A 24,858-nucleotide genomic window follows, 5' to 3' on the forward strand; every position below is an offset into this window, starting at 1 on the left:
CACTGTTCGGGACGTGAACTTCGGCCATCTCGGTGAAAAGTCAGTGACGATGCCACTCATCTATTAAATCCGATATATATGATGTTTAGGACACACACGGCATAATTTGAGGATTGGATTCATCACATACAGGGAAGGAAAAGGTATATACGAACGAGGGTCCGGAAATGCGTACTTTCTTGACCTCTACGATCACCTGATCTAAACCCGATGTACTAGTTTGTGTGGTTTTAAGCAAATTGTTTGCTGTACGCAACTGTTGTGGAGGATGAAGTAACCCTTACGGCAGAATTGTAAGGTCCTTTCAAACAGTACGTACAACTCCGGACATATTGGAGTGTGTTCGTAATTCTATGCGACGTCGAGCATAAGCCTGTAGGCCTAGTATGGCAGGAGGTGGGCATTGTTAACACCCCTTGTAAGGTAATGACCGGAGTACATCAGAACGTGCAAGACGGCCCACAACACTTGAGGTTCTAGGCAATGGCAGAGTCTGATATCTCGAAAACTAGGCGTTTCCGGACTCATGTTTTTATAGACCTTTTTCCTTCTCTGTAATTCTGGAATTCAACCCTGAAATTATGCCGTATATTTTTAGCAGCCTGTATATATAACATTTCGTAATAAACTTAAAAGTCTAGTCTGGATGTTTCTTTCTTCCCCAGAGTGTGTGTGGGGGGAAGGAGGATCAGAGCATACAAGCGTAGTATTTCCTTCCTGTGACTCTTCGGGAGTTCCCAATTTGGTAGCATCATTCGTTAATCACTGGGATAATAGGTGAGTTCCACTTGTCAGCACTAGGCTCCTCACTTTCATCTTTCCTATCTGACCTCCATTTGCCAACTACTGTATTTTTCGACACCGACAGCATGAGGTTTTCGTGGACTACTGACTTTCATACCCATGCCCTTCATGTTCCTTTACTCTCTCAAAACTGATTTATTCATTAATACATGGATAGAGGATGGTTATATTGTTCCACTTCTCCTAAGAGTAGAGTCTAGAGTGAATACTGATAGGCTTACTTGATAGGCCTATCAATATTCCCACCAGACTCTCTCTTTTGGAAAAGTGCAATAGAATACCATCCTCTATTTGATGTCATTTTGGAATATTTAGTTTTATTGGAGAAAAACTATCTCTAATATATGCATTATCAGACTGTGCAAGGATTTCTTATATTTGGATTAGAAGTATTTTTGAAGCACTCTGTATGCATAACATTTCGTAATAAACTTAAGAGTCTAGTCTGGATGTTTCTGTCTTTCCCAGAGAAGGGGGTAGAGGATACATGCATAGTATTTCCTTCCTTTCTTAGGACAGTATAATATTTGCGCTTATATACTTTCTTGGTAAGCTTTGAGTATGTGAATTCTCTTGCGTGGTGACACCTCTGATTATTGTATGTAACTAGATCCTCTATAAGAAAACTGGTGCTGAATATGTCACTTCTGTTAGGTGATTACGCGATACACTTCCACATCGTAACAGTTCGAAGTCATATTCCGATGTACCATATAGTTTAGAGTTGAATATAAGAATGTCAGAGTGAAAACATTTATCACACATTATCCGGTATTAGTATTAATACGTTTTGTGTATGCACAGTTTCTTGATGTAATAGCCCTATGTAGGCTGTCTACTTATTTTCCGTAGCAGAGCCTGTATTGTCAAATGGTTATTTATTTATTTATTTATTTATTTATTTATTTATTTATTTATTTATTTATTTATTACACGTGACTGCAACCATTTACAACAAATATTACAAAATATATTTTTTATAATATGTAATGGAAATTAGAGAATTACAATAGTTTTTTATAATAACAACAATTAAAAATAAGAAAAATGACAGAAATTTAACAATAGTTAGTTTTAATATTATATGTGCATTATTATATATAATAAAATATAAATAAAAATAATAATATATATGATTTATTCTGGCAAAGTTAGGGATATACTCCCTTTCTTACACTTAACCAATCTTAACCTAGAACACTGTTAATAATAACTACTGATGACAATAATATGAAAACAATATTGAAAATAATAACAGTAATAGTATTAATTAAAGTAACCACACTTAAAAAACAAATAATATCATCTATATAATACTCATCGTACGCATAGTACATTAAAATATATGAATAATGAGTACTATAAATACTACTAAAGAGAAAGTATAGAAAATATCTACGGCTTACTTTTAAAACCTCGTATCTCGCAATGCTCTTTCTACCCATTATTCCCCTTAAGACTGGTCACGCCTCCCAGCCACATATTGATATGCAGCTCAGGGGAACAATTTTCGTTGTGTTCATTTTCCTATGCTAATGTGTAAAGGAAATTGAACCTTAAATGCATTATACTGTAGGAGTTCGTAAATACTGATGCAAACAACATCTCTACTATATGGTATGGTAAGGTCCATTTTCCTTTACACGACAGCATAGGAAATTGAACACAATGAAAATTGTTCTGATGGACTGCATATCCATATGTGTCCGGGAGGTGTGGCCAGCCTTAAGGAAAGTAATGCGTAGGAAGAGCATCGGGACATACGAGGTTTTAGAAGTAAGCCGTCGATATATACATGTCTACAATACACCGAGATATCGCCTTCAATTGAGAGGTGAAGGGAAGGAATATTAATAAGAAGCAGAGGGACGAGAAGAAGAAGAAGAAGAAGAAGAGGATCTGTGAAAGGAAGAGGGAAATAATGATGAAGAGGTCGTAGTAGGAGTTGTTTTCAGTCCAAAACTGGATGATTCATGCATGTTTACCGAGAATTTAGACACAGGCACGTTTAAAAGCGGAGCTGCTGGGCATACTTCTGACGTCCACTGGTAAGAGATTCCATTGTCGGGCTGCGGTCACGGTGAATGATTTCGTGTTGATTGCTGTTCTGTGTACAGGAAGGGATAAACACATGGTGCTGCAGGATCGGGTATTTTTGTCATGGACTGTGGATAGGAGTTTGATGCGATCACAGAGATAGGCTGGTTGAGAAGTTTTAGGAATGTTATGCAAAAATCAAAGAGTATGACGTGTGCGTCGTTCTTGAAGGCAAATCCACCCGAGCCGTGTGTACAAGGGTATGACATGGTCAGCGTAACTAAGTCCACAGATAAATCTTACACAAGCATTCTGAGCAAACTGTAATTTCCTTCCCCAGTCTACCACTAGGTTGTTGTAAACTATACCGCAGTAACCAAATGAGGTATTGCGAGTGATTCAACAATAATTTTCTTTGGTTTAAAAGGGAAAATGAATTTGAATTTACTCATAAAGTGTAAAGTTCCGTATATTTCTCTACACACAGATATAGTTTGGACAGACCACGCCAGATGTTCGTTAAATATTATACCAAGATTCTTTACGTTTTGGTTATACTGTATGGGAGTACCACTTATGGACAACTGTGGTAACGCTGTTCGATTGAGTTTGTTAAGTAATTTAGGTTAACGAATAATTATTGCCGGAATTTTGATAAGTTGTTTAATCCGTGATTTTGGCCCATATATCTATGGTCATCAAGACTTCATTCAGGTAGAGTGTTTCTGAGTGTAAGTTTTTAGGTTTACTGTGTATATGTATCTGTAAGTCATCTGGGTGTAAGTGTTATTTACAGTGTTTTAATCCGGAAGCTATGCCATTTGTATACAATGAGGAAAATAGGGGGTCCAGTACAGATCCTTGTTGTGTTCATACATCAACCGAACGCAAATTTGAATATTGTCGTTAATAAGTAGGCCTACTCACTGCCGGCGGCCGGTGAGATAGGAACTGATCCACTGGAGTGCACTAACGGAGAAATTTAAACTACTTAATTTGGATATAAGTATGTCTCTGTCAACAGTGTCGAAAGCTTTACTAAAGTCCAATAATGCTAGAACTGTCAGTTGTTAGTTGTCCATAGTTTGCCTTATGTCATCAGTCGCAAGTGTTAATGCACTGCAAGTGCTCTGTCTTGGTCTAAAGCCGGACTGGTGGACATCGAAGAGATTGTGTTGAGTAAGACAGTTGGTTATCTGCTCGTGAGCCATGAATTCAAAAGCTTTTGACAATATGCATAATATGCAAATCGGCCTATATTCACTGAAGTCCTTTTCCAGTCTTATTTTCGGAAGCGGGTAAAGTACGTCCATTCTCCATACTTCCGGATAAGTCCCCTGTTTCAGTTAATAATTAAAGATATTCGCCAATTGACAAATGATGTGATGGAGAATTTTCATGAGCGATTCGTGGCCTATATTATCTACGCCCCTAGCCTTGGTCCTGATGCGTTTTACTGAGTCAAGACGTGACTGAAGTAATATTTATCTCTGTATTCTATAAGTGAGAAAGAGCTAAATATATGTGCAGGCACGGGCATATACTGAGATTATACTGTCACTTAGACAAGAATTTTACAGATAAATGATTTCCAGTTGGATTATGTTATTGACAAAGTGATTGTATAATTAATTCCATTTCTTGTTTATACAATTGATTTTTGTAAAAATTCGCTGATTTAATTTAGCATACACTTTTTGAAGTCTGGTAGGGACACTGAGTAATCTATGCCATGGTTTTATTAATAAGTCATTACACGCAGTACAAATCCTTATTAATGGCAATTTTTGTGAATTAACATGTTGGATAACAAATTGCAAAAGTACGTCCGGCTACGCAAGTTTGATTTGCTTCTTTTGAAATGTATTCTGGTTAGCAGATCGCCACTATTTATGACGCTATTTATAATTTTTGTATAGAAAAAATTGTTTAGGTAATACTCATCGGCGGGCGTTTAAATATTATAGTGGCTGTAAACAGAAACTTTCAGTTTTAATAGTGTTATATATTTTGGCCTGTGTGTTTGTGAATCTTTACTGTGCACACTTTATATATCTTGTCATAATCTTAAAGCCATGTTGGATCTTAATGAGAGAATAAGATGAAAACATTTTATCAAACTTTGAGTGAAATTTTCTTATATCCATTATTTTTTTACAGAAAACATTTACTTTACCTTAGTAAATATTAGCCAAATTGGATGCAAATTTGACAGTGGTTTCAAAATGACATTACTGACAAATGTGTATATTATATTTTTAATCATAAGAGTTTTGAAATATCTGAAGCCAATTCTTTTCAATTTCAACTCAGCTAATTTATAACTATTAGGCTCTACAGTCTTCCTAACATGTATAAAAAACCTCACAAGAGTAGAAAGAAAATTACTATTTTATCAATTAAATAATTCAAGAAATCAAAGAGAAGTTTTCAAAAGAATGTATTTTACCAATTTAACGCATAAAACAGTTTTTCTAAGTAAAGACTCCTACAGCACAAGATTTTTTTAAATAAAATTTAAATATGAAACGTTATTAATAAAAATATGTCCGCCTCTGTGGTGTAGTGGTTAGCGTGATTAGCTGCCACCCTCGGAGGCCCGGGTTCGATTCCCGGCTCTGCCACGAAATTTGAAAAGTGGTACGAGGGCTGGAACGGGGTCCACTCAGCCTCGGGAGTCAACTGAGTAGAGATGGGTTCGATTCCCACCTCAGCCATCCTCGAAGTGGTTTTCCGTGGTTTCCCGCTTCTCCTCCAGGCGAATGCCGGGATGGTACCTAACTTAAGGCCACGGCCGCTTCCTTCCCTCTTTCTTGCCTATCCCTTCCAATCTTCCCATCCCTCCACAAGGCCCCTGTTCAGCATAGCAGGTGAGGCCGCGTGAGCGAGGTACTGGTCATGCTCCCCAGTTGTATCCCCAGACCAAGAGTCTGAAGCTCCAGGACACTGCCCTTGAGGCGGTAGAGGTGGGATCCCTCGCTAAGTCCGAGGGAAAAACCGAACCTGGAGGGTAAACAGATGATGATGATGATGATTAATAAAAATATTCTTAAAAATTTAAATATTACTTTCCGGAGGGCGGGGGCAACAATTACATTCAAATTCTGCATTGGCGTTAAGCCATATATGCATGAAACATACCATGAAAATGTTATTTCAATTTTTAAGTTAGAGGAGAAAATGAAATGGCGTATGGTTTTCAGTGCCGGGAGTGTCTGAAGACATGTTCGGCTCGCCAGGTTCAGATCTTTTGATTTGACGCCTGTAGGTGTCCTCGTCGTGATGAGGATGAAACCAGGATGAAAATGACACATACACCCAGCCCTCGTGCCAGTGGAATTAACCAATGATGGTTAAAATTCCCGACCCTGCCGGGAATCGAAGCCGGATCCCCTGTGACCAAATGCCAGTACGCTAACCATTTAGCCATGGAGCCGGACAGTGTATAAGTTTCATCCTATACCAGACTGTACCCTTAAAACGATAATCATCACTATCACGAAGTGTCTGATGATGAACAATGTGCCTCCATCTCTCTTCATTAGCACTAAGCGCGGTGTGCTGTCTGTATGTCTACCTTCCCTATTGGATGAGGGTTTAGAATACATCATCTCAGAGCATCTCTACTTGGAAGCGTGATTCGACTATCATAGGGCTCCTATATAAATCTGCCATTGCTTCCATTTACGAAGGCTGTGAAAATAAGGGACTCCCTAATCCACGCATATCTCATACCACTATACTGTACTTTATAAGTTTCTTGCCTTTTTATAACTGAATTCTGAATCCTAACATCACTTTTTCCCAATAAATTATCAGTTCCTGAGGGAAAATAACAGAAATATATAGCGAGCCAGTACATCATATTATATGATATTTGCACTCTGGAAGTTAATAATTTAATAATGTTATTGTTTTCATGTCCCACTAACTACTTTTATGGTTTGTGGAAACGCTGGGGTGCCAGAATTTGGCCTCTCGGGAGTTCGTTTATGAGCCTGTAAGTCTACTGATATGAGGCTGTCATATTTGAGCTCCTTCATATACCACCAAATTGAGCCATGATAAAACCTGCCACCCTGGGCTCAGAAAGCCAGCGCCTTAACCGTCTGAGCTACTCAACCCAGCTCTGAAAGCAATAAACCCATTTTACATAGATTAATATAACCTGCTCGCAGTTTTTAAAAGCGAGTTGATTCCTATGAATGTTACGATGAAGATATGGAAAATCACGGCATGGTTCCTGGCAAGAGACTAATGTAACATCCTGTAAACGGTAATTCCCTTATTAGTGAACCTTGCCTTGTCGTGATCAATACAGCATTGCTATGAGCACAACTGTTTCGTGTTATGTACAGCTGCCAGTTTGGGCGTGCTGCTATGAGCACGTCTTACTACATACCGCACAGCCCAGAGGGAACCGGACAACGGCTGTCGGTATTCCAGAACTACACGAATCGTGAAATTAACTTCCGGTGAAGCGATTTGATTATATTATTATTATTATTATTATTATTATTATTATTATTATTATTATTATTATTATTATTATTATTATTATTATTATTATTATTATTATTAAAAATATAAATAATATCTTCGACTGTGTCCGCGACACTTGATTGCACCCCAAATGTTTGCCGAGTTTATGTGATTACAGAAACTAGTGCGAAGATTTAAAAGTAAACTCAGAAACATACACCAAGATTATCCTTCCACTTTAGTGTTTCCATGTTTGTTGCTGTCCACTTAACGCCCTTGAAAGGGTTTTGGCCTGCCCATCGACCGCTGCTCAGCCTGAAGGCCTGCAGATTACGAGGAGCCGTGCGGTCAGCACGACGCATCTTCTTGGCCGTTATTCTGGGCTTTTGAGACCGGGGCCGCCATCCCACCGTCAGATAGGTCCTCAGTTCTAATCACGTAGGCTGAGAGGACCTCGAACCAGCCCGCAGATCGAGAGAAAAATCCTGATCTGGCCTGGAATCGAACCCGGGGCCTCCGGGCGAGTGGCAGGCACGCTACCCCTACACCACGTGGGCCAAGGGAATTGAGTCAACGGCACGTGGTGTTCCCAAGCGGTCACCCATCCAAGTACTCACCACGCCCACTGTTGCTTAACTGCGGTGATCGGACGAGAACCGGTGTATTCAACATGGTATGGCCACCTTATTTTCTACTATGTCCCGCAGACCACACTAAATGTTCCTATGTTTACTCCTGAAGTCCCTACTCCAGATAAAATTATATGTAAATAAACAAAATTCATAATAATATTGAATAATAATAATAATAATAATAATAATAATAATAATAATAATAATAATAATAATGTATGTATCTGCAACCTTTGTCCCGTTTCGCTACGGGGTCGGGTGTAAAGTGAGAAGAACCTTCGTAGCGAGATTTTACGACCGGAGGCCCTTCCTGCCGATAAACTCATCAGAGGTGTAAATGACATGAAATGCATGATGTGATGTATGATTGTAGGAGGGAGAGGGTGAAACCAGGTGCCGCCACATAGCCTACTCTTGCCTATCCGACGGACGAATCACCATCAAGAGCGGCATATGCCCTCATTCCATATTAATATTGTGGAGAGGTTTAGAATTGAAATCCAGGCTTCTAGCTCACAATATATTGATTAAAAACTGGATGCCACCACCTCCCGTATCCTGCTGGCCAACATTCTTATGATGAAATTTTTTAACCAACGGGACTCGAACGTGCTAACCATGGTGTCAGATCATATACACTTCACGCCTTAAAGATCATGGCCACCGAGCGGGTTAATAATAATAATAATAATATTAATAATAATAATAATATTAATAATAATAATAATAATAATAATAATACAGGAAAAATCTAATATGAAAAGCCCTCTTCACCAGTTTTGCATTAATTTGTTTGGTTATCAATCAATAAATTAATTTGATGCAACTTTTCATTCCACCCTATCCTATACTAAAGATTTAATTTCTACATAACTACTACATCTACACTAATCTCTTTGTGATATTCATACCTTGGTCTACCCCTGTCGTTTTACCGCTTACACTTCCCTAAGAAAACAACTGAACAAGTCCTCGGTGTCTTAAGATATGTCCTTGGTTGTTGAGTATTTAAGCGTGCTCCTCAGATAACGCTTGCAAGCCGAAACGAACTCGTCTGGGGTTTGTAGGAAATATTAGGAGAACGCATCTCATACAGTACTCTTGTTCATCCGCCAAAATGACATCGTGAAAAAGAGAGTTCACCGACTACATTCTGGACAGGTACACATCAGAAGTCCTCAGCTTACCCGCTGTGACATGGGCAGAACAATCATCATCAATAAGATTGCGAATCATAGAAATCTAACAGACTTCTTAACGACAGCCATCCAAATATTATTTAACCCTTCACTGAAGTCCTTAAACAAATTCAGATCGATACAGAAACCTAGACAAGAATAATAAATTTGAATATTTTATTTTCTCGACCGCATTGTACACGAAACAAACCTTCACCGTACTAGTTTGAGTTTAATACAGGTGTATTACATATCAAAGAGAAGCACAGAACAAAATGGTCAATCTTAGGTAAAGCCGCATTCTCACAGATGCGCAGGTCGCCTAGACGGTGTCAACTCGTAAAACCTGCAACAGGCCTCTCCGGAGGCCACACGCCATTAAAAAACTGAATATATATTTCTTATTTTAGGTTTTTCACAATTTACTTTACGTCGCACCAACAGAGATAGGTCTTGTGCCCTTAGTTAAGGTACAGCCCCAGCGTTTGCCTGGTGTGAAAATGGGAAACCACGCAAAAACCATCTTCAGGGCTGCCTACTATATCTCGAACCCACTATATCCCGAATGCAAGCTCACAGCTCCACGACCTTAACCATACGGCCAACTACCTCGGTACTTCATATTTTAAACTATTTAAAGTTTTTTGACGAATTTTCTGGGCCTATACAGGATGTTCTCAGACATGTAACAGGTATATGTCAGCGAGTGTTTTATTCCTTACATTCCCTTAAAAAACTCAGAGATTTACTCCCCCAAAATGTAAGAAAACTGCTTATCCAAAGTATGGTAATGCCAATATTCGACTACTGTGACGTAGTATACAGTAACCTGAATGCCTCACTTTCCATCAAGCTCCAAAAGGCACATAACGCATGCGTTCGATTTATTTCAGATATACCAAGGTTTAGCCATATTTCTCCCGCATTTGCTAGGCTTTCATGGCTACGCTTAAGAGAGCGACGAAATTTACACACTCTTTCCCTGTTACATCGTATACTGAACCTTAACACACCTGAATACCTTGCCACACAATTCCATTACCTAGCATCACCTTCTAATCACCTTCTAATATTCCTACCAGATCATCGTCCACCGCACTACTAAGCATTCCCATTCACCGCTCAACTGGCTACAGTAGATCATTTATAGTCGCCGCCAGCCGAAATTGGAATTCCCTACCTGCTGAAATTAGGAGCGTGTCAAACCACCTCCGCTTTAAGAAACTCTGTCAAACCTGGTTAATAAATAATAATGATTTCTTATAACATAGTAGGATTAGATCATAGCTAAGTATTAGATTAATTAAAACATTTAATTGCTACCTTAAGATATTAAACTGTAGATAATTTAGTGTATATTTAACTCTTTATGTAGGTGTATGTATGGTCGGACAGAATAGCAGGCTTCATAGCCTGAGTCCCGCCATATAAAACAAGACAATAAATAAATAAATAAATAAATAAAATACATGTGGGGTGGATAGCACATTGTAAAACAACAGTAAAGTTTCTATGAACTTATGCCCTACGGCTGATTGTTTACGAGCTGAGAACTTTCCAACCTCGTATGTAAAGTATTGGTAATAGCTTGCCTGGCACATCCCATATCGAGTAGCAGTCGCCTTGTTGGTCTAATATAAAGAGTTCTCAAAATGTCCACCATGCGCCTGAATGCACGTCTGAACACTCCGCTTCATCGAATACTGCAGGCATTGAACATATTCGATAACAACCATGCTCCACACTCTGGTGAAGTACTGCAGTTCCTCTGTTCTAGCTAACAACTAAAACAGGCGTACGGTCGACCGTATGTCATATGTTCATAGGGACTTTCTTTTATTCGTTCTTTGTTTTGCGATAAAGGATCCATCCCGCGATTACATCCCACATGTTTGCGAAAACCCTGTATTAGTGGCAGCCCTAATTATGCAGATGGGAAGGAAAGTGCATTTATAGCAAGATATTATAAACGGTAGCTGCCTCTGTGGATCCGTGGTAAAGTGTCGGCCTCCGGATCCCAAAATAGCGGGTTCAAACCCGGCAGAGGTAGTCGGATTTTGAAGGGCGGAAAAAAGTCCATTCGATACTCCATGTCGTACGATGTCGGCATGTAAAAGATCTCTGGTGATACATTTGGTATTTCATCATCATCATCATCATCATCTGTTTACCCTCCAGGTTCGGTTTTTCCCTCGGACTTACCGAGGGATCCCACCTCTACCGCCTCAAGGGCAGTGTCCTGGAGCTTCAGACTCTCGGTCGGGGGATACAACTGGCGGCCTCACCTGCTATACTGAACAGGGACCTTATGGAGGGATGGGAAGATTGGAAGGGATAGGCAAGGAAGAGGGAAGGAAGTGGCCGTGGCCTTATGTTAGGTACCATCCCGGCATTCGCCTGGAGGAGAAGTGGGAAACCACGGAAAACCACTTCCAGGATGGCTGATGTGGGAATCGAACCCACCTCTACTCAGTTGACCTCCCGAGGCTGAGTGGACCCCGTTCCAGCCCTCGTACCACTTTTCAAATTTCGTGGCAGAGCCGGGAATCGAACCCGGGCCTCCGGGGGTGGCAGCTAATCACGCTAACCACTACACCACAGAGGCGGACAGTTTAATATATATTATGTTAAATGCCTACTCCTTACAATTGGTGAAACTCTATATACAATTTTTATTATTATTTGTTCTTGCTAGTGGCTTTACGTCGCACCGACACAGATAGCTTTTATGGCGACGATGGGATAGAAAAGGCATAGGAGTTGGAAGGAAGCGCCCCGTGGCCTTAATCAAGGTACAGCCCCAGCATTTGTCTGGTGTGAAAATGGGATACCACGGTAAACCATCTTCAGGGCTGCGGACAGTGGGATTCAAACCCACTATCTCCCAGATGCAAGCTCACAGCCGCGCACCCCTAACCGCATGGCCAACTCGCCCGGATTTTATTGTTTATATGCATCGTCATTGTGCCTGAAAAAATCCATATGTGACTACTATGTGTTGGAGAAATGCTGATACGCAGCGCATATTTCACCAAGAATCCACGGAATGGAAAGTAAGTGACTATAAAGCATTGGACGAAATAATTGCAACAGAAGAAAAGAAATTTCATCATGACAAAGTACAGTCATCCCTTTGAAGAATATCTGGAAGAGTGGATACACAAACGTGCGTGAAATCATTACATGGATGTGCAGCTCTATGCACCGTGTGAATTGTTACAACAACCCAAACGACTTCCGCAGATGCATCCTCAGCCTGGACATAAATAAAAATAAAAAGTGTTTTATACAAACGTGGCTGTCAATGGCTTTTCTGCACTATGTTTAGACAGACGAGAAACCCTGCCTAGTGAGTTTCCGAAAAAGTTAAAAGACGAACTACGCCATCTGGAATCCTTTTGCACGCCACAAGTACTACCGTATAATAAGTGAAGTTCATCCTATCATAGAGGAAATCAATATAGTGTTGACCAGCTGAGAGACCCCACTTGCTCACGGCTATGCATTTTAGGCAGCTTAGTTCCACAAATGTGAAGCACTTTTCGTTTCTTTCCTTTTCTTTTTTTTTTTTTTTGCTTTACGTTACACAGATAGGTCTTATGGCGACGATAGAATAGGAAAGGCCTAGGAGTGGGACAGAAGCGGCCGTGGCCTTAAACAAGGTACAGCCCCAGCATTTGCCTGTTGTTAAAATGGGAAACCACGAAAAACCATATTCAGGGCTGCCGACAGTGGGGTTCGAACCTACTTTCTCCCGGATGCAAGCTCAGAGCTGCGCGACCCTAACCGCACGGCCAACTCGTCTGGTCTTTCCTTTTTTATACAAAAACAAAAATTATTACAGCATAATAATGCAAGTTCAGTTTCCACTTCCTGCAGCTTGAACTGTGTGACAATTGGGTGTGAATATTAGATAATTTCCGATTACTGCAAAAAGAACTGATCTAAATTGATATCAAGATGTTTATTAGTGTTTGAAACATGGAGTATCTACCATATTGTGATTTCCTCTCTTTTGTTTTGTTATCATCATCATCATCATCATCATCATCTGTTTACCCTCCAGGTTCGGTTTCTCCCTCGGACTTAGCGAGAGATCCCACCTCTACAGCCTCAAGGGCAGTGTCCTGGAGCTTCAGACTCTTGGTCGGGGGATACAACTGGGGAGTATGACCAGTACCTCTCGCAGGCGGCCTCACCTGCTATGCTGAACAGGGGCCTTGTGGAGGGATGGGAAGATTGGAAGGGATAGGCAAGGAAGAGGGAAGGAAGCGGCCGTGGCCTTAAGTTAGGTACCATCCCGGCATTCGCCTGGAGGAGAAGTGGGAAACCACGGAAAACCACTTCCAGGATGGCTGAGGTGGGAATCGAACCCACCTCTACTTAGTTGACCTCCCGAGGCTGAGTGGACCCCGTTCCAGCCCTCGTACCACTTTTCAAATTTCGTGGCAGAGCCGGGAATCGAACCAGGGCCTCCAGGGGTGGCAGCTAATCACGCTAACCACTACACCACAGAGGCGGTTTTGTTTTGTACGAAGGTAAAAAAAAAACAAAGCAGTATCATTATGACTCATAATGTAATGCTATGTGTGTGTGGTTTTTTTTATAGCTCGTTGTCAGTGACATATTAAACATACGAACACTACTCTTACAACATAGACATTTTGTTTGATATGTAACTGGAGATAGCTTGTGGGCATATATATTCCCGAGTTACGTGATTTGTTATTCTAGGAGGAGAGACTTCCAAGATGTGTAAATTCTTTCATTTTTTATCTATATATTCAATTATGGTTTTAAACGAGAATCATAACGTATATTTTGTGTAATATCAAGCACGTTCTTTGACATTTTCAACAATGTGGTTTTAAAGTATGAAAAGTAAGTAGGTTTATATGGAATACACTTGATATTAAAAAAAGGAACAAGAATTCTTTGAGTATCGTCGCATAATATTGACTCATAATGTAGATAGCAGATACTTGCCAGCCAAACTTCAAAGCAGAAATACTTTCACATAGCGGATTTCGTAGGCCCAACGGGGGTATGTATTATATTTATTTGATTGTGTATTTTTCTATCGTGAAATCCAATGAATGTTAGTAAACACTGCAAATCTCTTATCATCCATACATGGATGAAGCCTTCTCGTCTTCGAATCAATAACACTTCTTATAATTTGTGACATTGTGATTTTTATTGATGTTATTCCACACACAGTGGTTGTTCGCCTAGTCTATTCCTTAACCAGACAGACTAGTGGGCTATAAAAATACTGTTTTTATTTTCTGAATGCCAGTCACACTTTCATTTCCTCGTTCCAGAGCATCGCTTTAGAGTATTTTTTTATTTCTTCGTACTCATACGTTTCTTCAGTTTTATAGATCATATTAACTACTAGCAGTTGTACCTATTCTTCGCACGGGAATTTGCAGTGGATTACATGTTTACTTCAGGAATTTATCCGAAGTAGCATGCCTCTATTCACACTTTTAATGCTACATATTAAACATATACGAAAGCGCTTGGCAGTAACGTGAAATACGATGAATCTGAACAAAGTCGAGAGAGAATGAGGACGATTCCGAATTTATTGTACGTACAGATCCTGGTCCAAGCCTGTGGTTCTCAGGTTGTATACTGTATCTCTGAGCAGTGTGGTGGCACTCTGATGTTGATGGTACCACTCTTAATATCTGCCCTACCTCCAAGAGTGAAATGGCTCTTAAGATTCTCCCGTTATCCAGCTTGAAGTGACATGCTCGACATGCCCCACAGGACTTGGACTAAAAATCCTATTTTTCATAATCATTTGCGCTATTATCCGTCATGCGATAAATACGCACATGGCATAAATGAACGTTTGTTACATACATTTTGGTAGATCTAATGTTCAATAAATATTTGAGAATAATCTTCCAATAAATACCAACTCTATGTGATTTCCATGACATCATATGCACCTGATAACACAATCATGAGGGAGTAGATTCCAAATACATAGTTTGATTGAAATAAGCCCAGCAGTTTTCCATTTTTAAGAATATACAAACAGATGGATAACCAGACAGACAGACTGACACCAAAGGGAAAAGTTCTACTTCATGTTTTCTCCGTGTTCAGTTACATTCGGTTGGGTTAATTTTCAAGCTTAGAGAAATATTACGCATGCTCAGATTGTCTCCTGTTATGGATCTTTGAAATAACTGTAGGTATGAGAGGGTGTCCGTCACTGGCTGCAGAGCATGAATCCCGAAGAAAATAGTAATTTTCTCCGTCATTTGAAGAGTAAGTTAAATTATGAACATAACAAAAATTTAAAATGAAAGGGCGTTTCACATATAGTCTACAGATTTTACATATTACAGTCAATAGTGTAAGAGAAAATAGATAAAGAACTCTTCCGGTCTTCCTATAAACCCCAGTCTATTCAGTGATTTTAAGTTGATATGCATATAGAAACATGCTCCTGAATGAGTAGACTCTATACCTCTAATAACTAAAGGTGAGATCTGACAGCTAGGGATGGAGGGATGAGCATTGCACGTGCCATTTCACGATGTTGCCACACCCCCTGAATGAGTAGACTCTATACCTCTAATAAATAAAGATGAGATCTGACAGCTAGGGCTGGAGGGAGGAGCATTGCACGTGCCATTTCACGATGTTGCCACACTCCAGCATTCCTTTTTCTTACCCCTCGCTTCGGCCTCACTTGTTCCCTCGTTCATTCAGACCGCTGTGCTCTGTTGTAGACTACCTGCCCATACTGTGACTCACGTGGTCTCATGCTCCGTTATCCTAAACAGGGACCGGGCTGATAAGCTCAAACAGTAGAACGCTGGCCTTCTGATCCCAACTTAGCAGGTTCGATCCTCGCACAGTCAGGTGGTATTTGAAAGTGCTACAGAATGTAAAATCTATAACATAATTATTCTTTTAGAGGGCTGGTACCTATAGCCTGACAGATAATTCAACATGCCCTTTTTCCTGTACTTTGTACGCTTTATTGGCATAAATATAGGAAGTAAAACAAATAAGAAAAAGTGAGTTCAAGGGGAAAAGGGTGCGCGGGGAGGACGGGGTGTCATAAATCATGTGTACTCTTTTTCCACACCACCCAGCGGTAGCGTACGTGGCGCGTTCTCTTTGATAGTGGTGTACCCAGTAGGCCTAATCCACTAACAGTGTTCTTAATCATTTTGTAGTGGCTCAATCCCTTCCATCTCATCTTCCCTGCTGCTGCTGCTGCTGCTGCTGCTGCTGCTGCTGCTGCTGCTGCTGCTGCTGCTGCTGCTGCTGCTGCTGCTGCTGCTGCTGCTGTCAGGGCTTGAATAGGAGCTAGAACTGGAGGAGCCTTCCAACTGTATTACAAGTTTGTCCATCTCGTAGTCCAAAGTCATCTCCTTTTCTATAATATTCTTAATTCTCCACGTGTGAAACTGCGGTTTTCCAGTCTTCGGCAGTTACTCGATTGATTCCCTCAGACATAAGTCTTTCGACCTCTGCCAGGGTGAATCGCTTGTTTTTTTTTTTTTTTTAGTTTCTGTTTTTTTTTTACAATTTGCTTTACGTTACACCGACACAGACAGGCTTTATGACGACGGTGGGATATGAAAGGCATAGAAGTGGGAAGGAAGCGGCCGTGGTCTTAATTAAGGTACATCCCCAGCATTTGCCTGGCGTGAAAATGTGGAAAACATGAAAAACCATCTTCAGGGTTGCCAATAATGAGGTTCGAACCCACTATCTTCCAGATGCAAGCTCACAGCTGCGCGTCCCTAACCGTACAGCCAACTCGTCCGATCCAAGCACACTTAGGCGGGGGTGAGGGGGTTGAGATATAAAAATCGAAAAGAGTGCCGAATCAATACTCTACGGGTCGCTGAGATGAATAGTGACTTTACGGATTATTTTATCCAAGTTGATCCCCCTTTGGGGTGCAGACGAGGCCCTAACCGCACGGCCAACTCGCCCGCTTGCTGTTTACCGCAACATAATTCTTAACTTGAGACCATATGAGTTCGATGGGGTTAAAATGGCAGTGGTACGGGGCAGCCTAATGACGTCATGGTCCTGCTCTTTGGCGATTTCGTCAATGTGATATACTGGTATTCTAGATTAATTTTCCCTGACGAGGCCTAGAAAAATTCTCTTCGTCATTTCCTTGTTTGCTTTGACTCCATGACGAACTAACCAGTCTATCATTTTGTCCTTCCGACTAGCTTTTGTTGGGGCCTTATCAAGCTGAACCCTGTGGTAGGGAGCATTGTCCATCACATTCAAGCTGCTCGGTTTGATGTTCGGGAGTGTCTGCTGATGATGCTTGTTGTTTTAAGGGGCCTAACATCAAAGGTCATCGGCCCTAATATGTTCGGGAGTAGCTGTTTTCCAAACTACTTTCGGAATCTGTTGTAGTCCACCTCTTCACGGTAATCTTCCGTCTTCCTGGATCTGAAGAGCAGTAACGCGTCAGTCACAAATCCATCCGCTGATCCTGTGTGGCAGACAATCAGTCGTCGTCCTCTTCTACTTGGTCCTGCGATCGTTCCCTTGAGAGAGTCATCGGTCCATCCCTTATTTCTGGTATGGCCAGCATTGACCCATGTATCATCTAGCCACACAATAGACATTAGATCCCGCCTTCGAATCTTCTGTAGGAACGTACTCCTTAGAGCTACTACGTCACCTCTCTCCAACAGCAGCTTCCTGCTGTTAATAGTTTTACATTCAAAACCAAGGTTATGAACCACTTTCAGTAAGTAAGAAAAACTGGCTTTAAATAAGTCGTTCGGAAGTGTGAATGGCAGCTTTTTAATTGTTGGATATTCCCTCCTGTGTTAGTAGGAATGTATGTGATGGCAAATAGCATCCTATTTAAACGGATCCAGCTTTGTAATTCTGGAAGTTCTAGACCGCTTCTTTTCAGGCGAAGAGAGTTTAGATGACCCCTCTTCTGAGTTCTTATATTTCACCACCGTAACTCTTGTCACAGTACTTTTGCTAACTCTAAGAGCTTTGGCAGTGCATTCCTAAACTCTCTGGAATTGAATTAAGGGAACATTCCTTTCCGAAAACTCGTAGCCTCCTCTTCAAGGAATTCCCTTGTTGATGAACTGTCACACCATGGCCAGAGGCATTTTTTCAAGAGGTAGACGAGTCCTGGACCTCCCTCTCCCACGAGTAGTATTCATCATGCGCGAAATATATATTGAAGTACAATTATTGTACGTAATTAGTATTTAAAATACCGTTAGATACTTACTAACGGCCACAAAACAGAAACATAAATAGAAAGCCACTCGCACTGAACTGCTCGCGACAAGATCTAACTCAGAAGTGAGAGGTTTGGCCACTCCAAGCAAGACGAGCTGGCCTGAAGATTTATCACCATGGCAACCGCAGTCGCCTCAACCTCGTTTCCATGGCAACCATACCCCCACTTCCTTTATCCCGCCCCGGCAGGCAGTAAATGGACCTCCCTCTAAGAACTGTCAGAATGCAACTTTAGATATTAGAGGTATAAAGATGAAGTTTGGTCGAGATATATTGAATAGCGTAAGAGAAAATTGAAACTAAAACTCTTATGGTCATCCTATAAAACCCCAGTCTATAATGTGAATCTAAATGACATGTGTATCTATACCTGCTCCTTGAGAGTAGACTCTAAACATGAAAGTTGGACTAGATCTATTCAGCCGTTTACACATGATTGTTTAACAAACAAACAAACAAACAAACATACACGGAAGCAAAAACTACTGATGCGATCTTGAGTTGACATAAAACGGATAAATATATCAAAATATACGAAATAAATGGCATTAAAAACAGTGGACCTCCTACAACTTTCTTTATAAGATAGACGTACAAGAGTTTATTTCAGAAATGCGTTACAACTAATATTTGGAAACAGATTAGTAGATGATAAAATCATAAGAGGCATGATAATCATCTTCTCATCGAAGTGGCCAAAGTTAAAATACCTTCCTAACACAGATTATCGAATATGAAGTCATGTCCCTATTGTACGGATGCCTGGCAATGCAGTAAATCCCTTGGCTAAAGACTAACAACTGTTTAAAACTGTTCATGCCATGGCCAGTGACGATAACATTGAACATCACACAAAGGAAACTGATCACAAGATCAAGAAACGCATCGATCGACTGCTACCATGCACATATCGACTAGTTCCATGCATAACGATGACAAGATTAAGAAGCGCATCGCCAGGCACAGTAGCTCAGACGGTACGACGCTCGTCTTCTGAGCTTAACATGGCAGGTTCGATCCTGACTCAGTCCGGTGGTATTTGAAGGTGCTCAAAAATGCCATCTTTGTGTCAGTAGACTTACTGGCACGTAAACGAACTCCTTCACCTCGTCGTCTTCGAAAACCGAAAAAGTAGTTAGAGGAGACGTGAAATCAATAACATTATTATTATCAATCGACTGCTACCATAGATAATGATCACAATATTAAGAACCGTATCAATCGACTGGACACATGGATAATGATCAAACGATTAGGAATCGATTAAAACAGTAACTCCCTCGAATTATGACCACTTCCTTACATAAATCAGACAAAGACATTTCTCCAGTGAATCCTGCCGCTGCTAAGTTTTATTCCTCATCCCAATGGACATCCATCTGTTGAAGGTCCTCTTTGTTGCGTGACCTTTCTCTTCTTCTGCGCCCACCTGAAAGTATCCACATCAGTGCAGTTTCGAAATTCTTATTAGTCCACATAATATGGCCCGCAAATCACTGTCTTCTTTAGACAATTATTTTGTTCAAGCTACGCAGCCTACTTCTGCGTGGGGCTTTTTCATTCGTAATGTGATCAAGGTAGCTTATTTTTAAAGCTCCTCTGAGGCACTGTTGATGAAAGAGCTTACTTCACTGACATTTCCACAATCATATAGAGCTATTGTCATATTAATGGATAAAAAGAGCTAAAAATTTATGGTTGTGGAAAGTGAAGTTTAATACCGTTATCACGCAGCTCATTGGTAGGAAGACCGCGGTGGCCTTTGCAACCCATGGTGTTGTGCTGCTATTGAATCAGGTATCTTGACTATAATCGTGCAAAATAACATTGTCTTTTTAGGACCTCATAATAAATTACTAATCAATATCATCAGTAGTAAATATAATTTATAGAAAAGATCATTTCATTATCAATATCTAATTCGCAGGACGTGATAGATAAGTGGCGTAACTGTTGAATTACCGCTCGTATGACACCGGTTCGTAAGAACATCTTATATTTGAGGCGTCCAGAAGCAAACCGCTGTGAGTGCATCAGAATATTTTTTTCAGGAAAGAAAAGAAATTATTTATTGACTACAAGTAAGTGTGATTACATAGTATATGGCATCAAATGAAAGTCTGCAAGAAGTAAAAATGCCGCAACCTTGCAAGTCCTGACCTGTTCCATCGAAATACACAGGCAACTGGATGAATTTCAAACTCTTGAGTCCTCCTCTGCATCGTTCACAGCTGTGGTTTTTTTTTTTTTTGCTATTTTCTTTACGTCGCACCGACACACATATGTCTTACGGCGACGATGGGATAGGAAAGGCCTAGGAATTGGAAGGAAGCGGCCATGGCCTTAATTAAAGTACAGCCCCGGCATTTGCCTGGTGTGAAAATGGGAAACCACGGAAAACCATCTTCAGGGCTGCCGACAGTGGGGCTCGAACCCTATCTCCCGATTACTGGATACTGGCCGCACTTAGGCGACTGCAGCTATCGAGCTCGGTCACAGCTGTTTGAGAATTCATCAGATTCTTATAGAAGAACAAGATCTTCGTTTTCTTCCCAAGTCTCCCAGAAATGCTTTCTAAGCAGAAAATCAATGCCCCTACCGTTCACTTCCTATAAGGCTCTTCCAATCTGACAACATTCGGCTTCATAGACGAGTAGGCTTTGCCACGTCTGCATATCCCTCTCCCTTCACCAGCGTCCATTCTGTAGGCCACATCACCTCTTACTAGTGCGTTTCCGTGTTTACTCCAACTTGACACAAGCTCAGAACTAACATCCATGGAGAAAATAAAGCTTGCATAAGCTAGTTTTGCACCTGCAAACCACCTTAAGTAATGGCGCTTGGTAAGGATACACCAAGTTCTGCTTCTTTATGATGAAAATAGATTCACTCAGTTTTGCTTTGCAAACAGATGTACATACACACACTTTTGCATCTCTAGGCTGTTTTCGGGGTGCGATTTAAAGCAGACGGAAGCAGTTTTGCTTGAGTTTTAAGGGTCTAATCAACAGACGACAGCATAGAGAACAAAATGGTGGCAACAACTCATTTTCGAGCAAAAGTGGATTTACTGCATTTTGCATCTGGACGTCTCATTTAAAGTTAGCATATCTTGTTAAGAATGACTTCCAGCCTTGCCTGAGTCTATTATTAAGATCAATGGTAGGGAAATAAGTGAGCGGTCGTATACCCAGAGTGTAAGTGGAAGCGTGAACGAGATAAAATACACATTTGCAGCAGTTAGTTTAGTATCGTGCCCATTCAAACTCCAAAAGGAAGAAGTGATGAAGTTCAGCAAACTGTGGTTTATATATTTATGTATGAATATTAAATTAAGATAATTCCAACAATTGAGGTAAGATTTCCATCAGTTAGTTTCTACTCTAAGCCAGTTACTCTGCTTTCTCATTCCCCTTGTGTTATCCCAGTGTAGTGCACGAATTACGGCCAGGCAGTTCCTACACCTTAATCTTCGTTGTCAGTCTAATACTTGTTTCCATGCTAATTCTGACCCAGAGAAGAACGTGGAAGTTTTCATTCCCTTGTGTTCAATTCTCAATAGGTAAGGAAATTGCAAATAACTACCCTGATACAATTAATAGAACGTTTGCGGACTACTTTTTATCTTACGTGTAATATGATTACGTGGCTAGGCAAGGATATCCCAGTGGGTGGGGACGGTAGAAAATATCCACAACTGACGGGAGTAAATCTCCGGAGACTCTTAACTCAGGGGCATGAGTTGGCGACCAGAGTGTTCCTAGCTGAGTCTATCATTCCTTGCACTTAAATGCGCCAGACACCTTCATTTCATCTTTGCTGTCCGACCTACATTGGTCAAATCTTGTCCTCTTCCGACCCCAATGGTATTAAGTTTACGAGGCCAAGAATGTCCATCATTTTGACCCTTTTCGTGACCTTCGCTTTCTCTCGCAGATATCTTCATTCTTCGAACAGTCCGAACTCATCCAGTTTTTTTGATCGGTGATAAGACAGGCTGCCTATCCAGTTGTACTTGACTTAAAATAATAATCACTGAGCGAGTTGGCCATGCGGTTAGGGACGCGTAGCTGTGAGCTTCCACCAGGAAGATAGTGGGTTCGAACCCCACTGTCGGCAGCCGTGAAGATGGTTTCCCGTGGTTTCTCATTTTCACATCAGGCAAATGCTGGGGCTGTAGCTTAATTACAGCATGGATGCTTCCTATCCCTATCTGTGTTGGTGCGACATAAAGCAACTTCAAAAAAAATAAAAAATGAATGTCCACCGGGACTCAGTACAAATTATTCCGATACACCATTCAGGATGATTCTTATACGGATAAAGGTGCTGAGGTGCTGTAAAAATTCGTTGATTTTCGTTCATTCTACTACCTAGTAGAGCATACCCATTAGTAACTAGTAAAGAATTGTGAATAATAATGATTTCCTCGTATTATTGTTATGCCTGTAATTTCAAAAACTTCAAGTAAGTAGTTCTCGAAAAGAATTCAGTTGGCGAAGAGCAACGCCAATCCGATCCAGAAATCTTGTCGAGCACTAAGGTTTACAGTATTGTAGTTTCATCAGCTATATCTAATTCTCCAAGTGTTCTCGCCATAGATGTACTGTTACAATGATAGATAGACGTAATTCTAATAATAACGCTTCTTTACTAGCACTATTTTTTAAGAATTTTCGCAGAACTTCATTTATATATTTACTCAGCATAGGGCTTTTGGTGTTGGGAGTGTCCGAAGACATGTTCGTTAGGAAGATGGTGAAACCCAGTGTCAGCACATAGCAGCACATAGCCTACACCTGTCGAATTACACCAAGAAGTCTGCTCAAGGTTACTTCCACAGCCGGAGGACGAATCACCAACGACAGCTTCATATACCCTCACTCCATATGAATATTTTGGAGAGATTTTGAGTTAAATCCAGGCTTTTGACATGCAATCTAGTGATTAGAAATTGTGTACTACCACCTCTACTACCCTGCCGGCCAATATTCTGATGGTGACAGTGAGACGACAGTTATATCGTCCCTTAAGAAACAACACCGCGTATCTGACAATGCTCTTCCTATCCATTATGTTCCTTAGGACTGGTCACGCCTCTCAGCCACATGTGGGTATGCAGTCCATCAGAACACTTTCCTTTACACACCCCTATAGGAAAATGAACTTTACTGCACCGTAGTGTAGGAATGTATGTTCTCATGATATAACCCTCCTCCTAGAGTATGATGTATTTAAGACTCATTTTTCTTTACACAACTGCATAGGAAAATGAACTCAACGAAATTTGTTGTCATGGACTGCACATCAATATGTAGTCTGGGGGCGTGACAAGAGTTAAGGAAAATATTGGACAGGAACAGCATTGTCAGATACGCGGTATTGTGTTTTAAAGGACGATATGCTATTAAGAATTGTACAGTAATGTTCCATTAGATGGCACAGACCTAATCGATATTTAAACCCATGAGTCTGATAATATTAGTCCAGCCAACTAATCACTTAGGTCCATTCAATTCTTGCAGTCTTCCAGGCCGAAGTGTCTGAAATTAGGTGATATTAAAAATGTTGACTAAATAAAAGTACAAAACGTATGGGTGCATCTCACATTGAAGAGATTTTACTATTTGAAGACCTCCCTGGAATAAGGATGTAACCAACAAATCAGTAATTTTTCATGAGAAAGAATTATTTTGGGAGTTTATTTCATGGTATCCACTACATGAACGAATTGCATGTGGAAGTGTATAAATTTCATCTATTACAAATATTTTGTTGTTATAACTAAAGGTTTTAGAAATAATAAATGAACTGGAAGTGACTGAATGGTAAAGAATATGCAAGTATGTCTCACATTTGTATATAACAGAAATCCTGCACGTGCACTTACAACACAAATTATATCAATAATTAATGTTATTGCTTTTACATCCCACTAACTACTCAGACGGTTTTCGGAGACGCCGAGAGGCCGGAATGTTGTCCCGTAGGAGTTCTTTTACATGCCAGTAAATCTATCGACACGAGACTGACGTATCTGAGCACCTTCAAATACCATCGGACTGAACCAGGATAGAACCTGCCAAGTTAGGGTCAGAAGGCCAGGGCCCCAACCGTCTGAGCCACTCAGCCCGGCAATAATAAAAATAACAACCATAACAAAATAAATGTCAAGAAAACATTTCAAAATATAGGTGTGATTTCGTTTATGGCCTTTATTGAAATGTTCTGTGACATCTGGTGATGAACCAACGCAAGCACTGTCCACCATCTTGACTGATGTTCCATCCTTTACACCACGGAGGACAGCTTGAAGTTCAAATGTATGACATAAGATGACACCGCAGCATAGAAACATGATAATAAACGCTATTTCCACTGAAATTTCATTCCTCAAAAATGTGTTGGTTACATCCTCACTCCGGGGAGGACTTCAATTATGAAATAGA

General features: G+C 40.6%; 1 non-coding gene across 1 annotated transcript; it reads right to left on the reverse strand.

The window, feature by feature from the left end:
• Positions 1-7,891: 7,891 nt before the first annotated feature.
• LOC136875175 (5S ribosomal RNA) lies at positions 7,892-8,010 on the reverse strand. The gene has a single exon (XR_011018352.1). It is a non-coding gene; the product is annotated as a 5S ribosomal RNA (ribosomal RNA).
• Positions 8,011-24,858: the final 16,848 nt, after the last annotated feature.

The sequence above is a fragment of the Anabrus simplex genome, chromosome 5 (assembly GCF_040414725.1).
Source record: "Anabrus simplex isolate iqAnaSimp1 chromosome 5, ASM4041472v1, whole genome shotgun sequence".
In the NCBI taxonomy this organism is placed as follows: domain Eukaryota; kingdom Metazoa; phylum Arthropoda; class Insecta; order Orthoptera; family Tettigoniidae; genus Anabrus; species Anabrus simplex.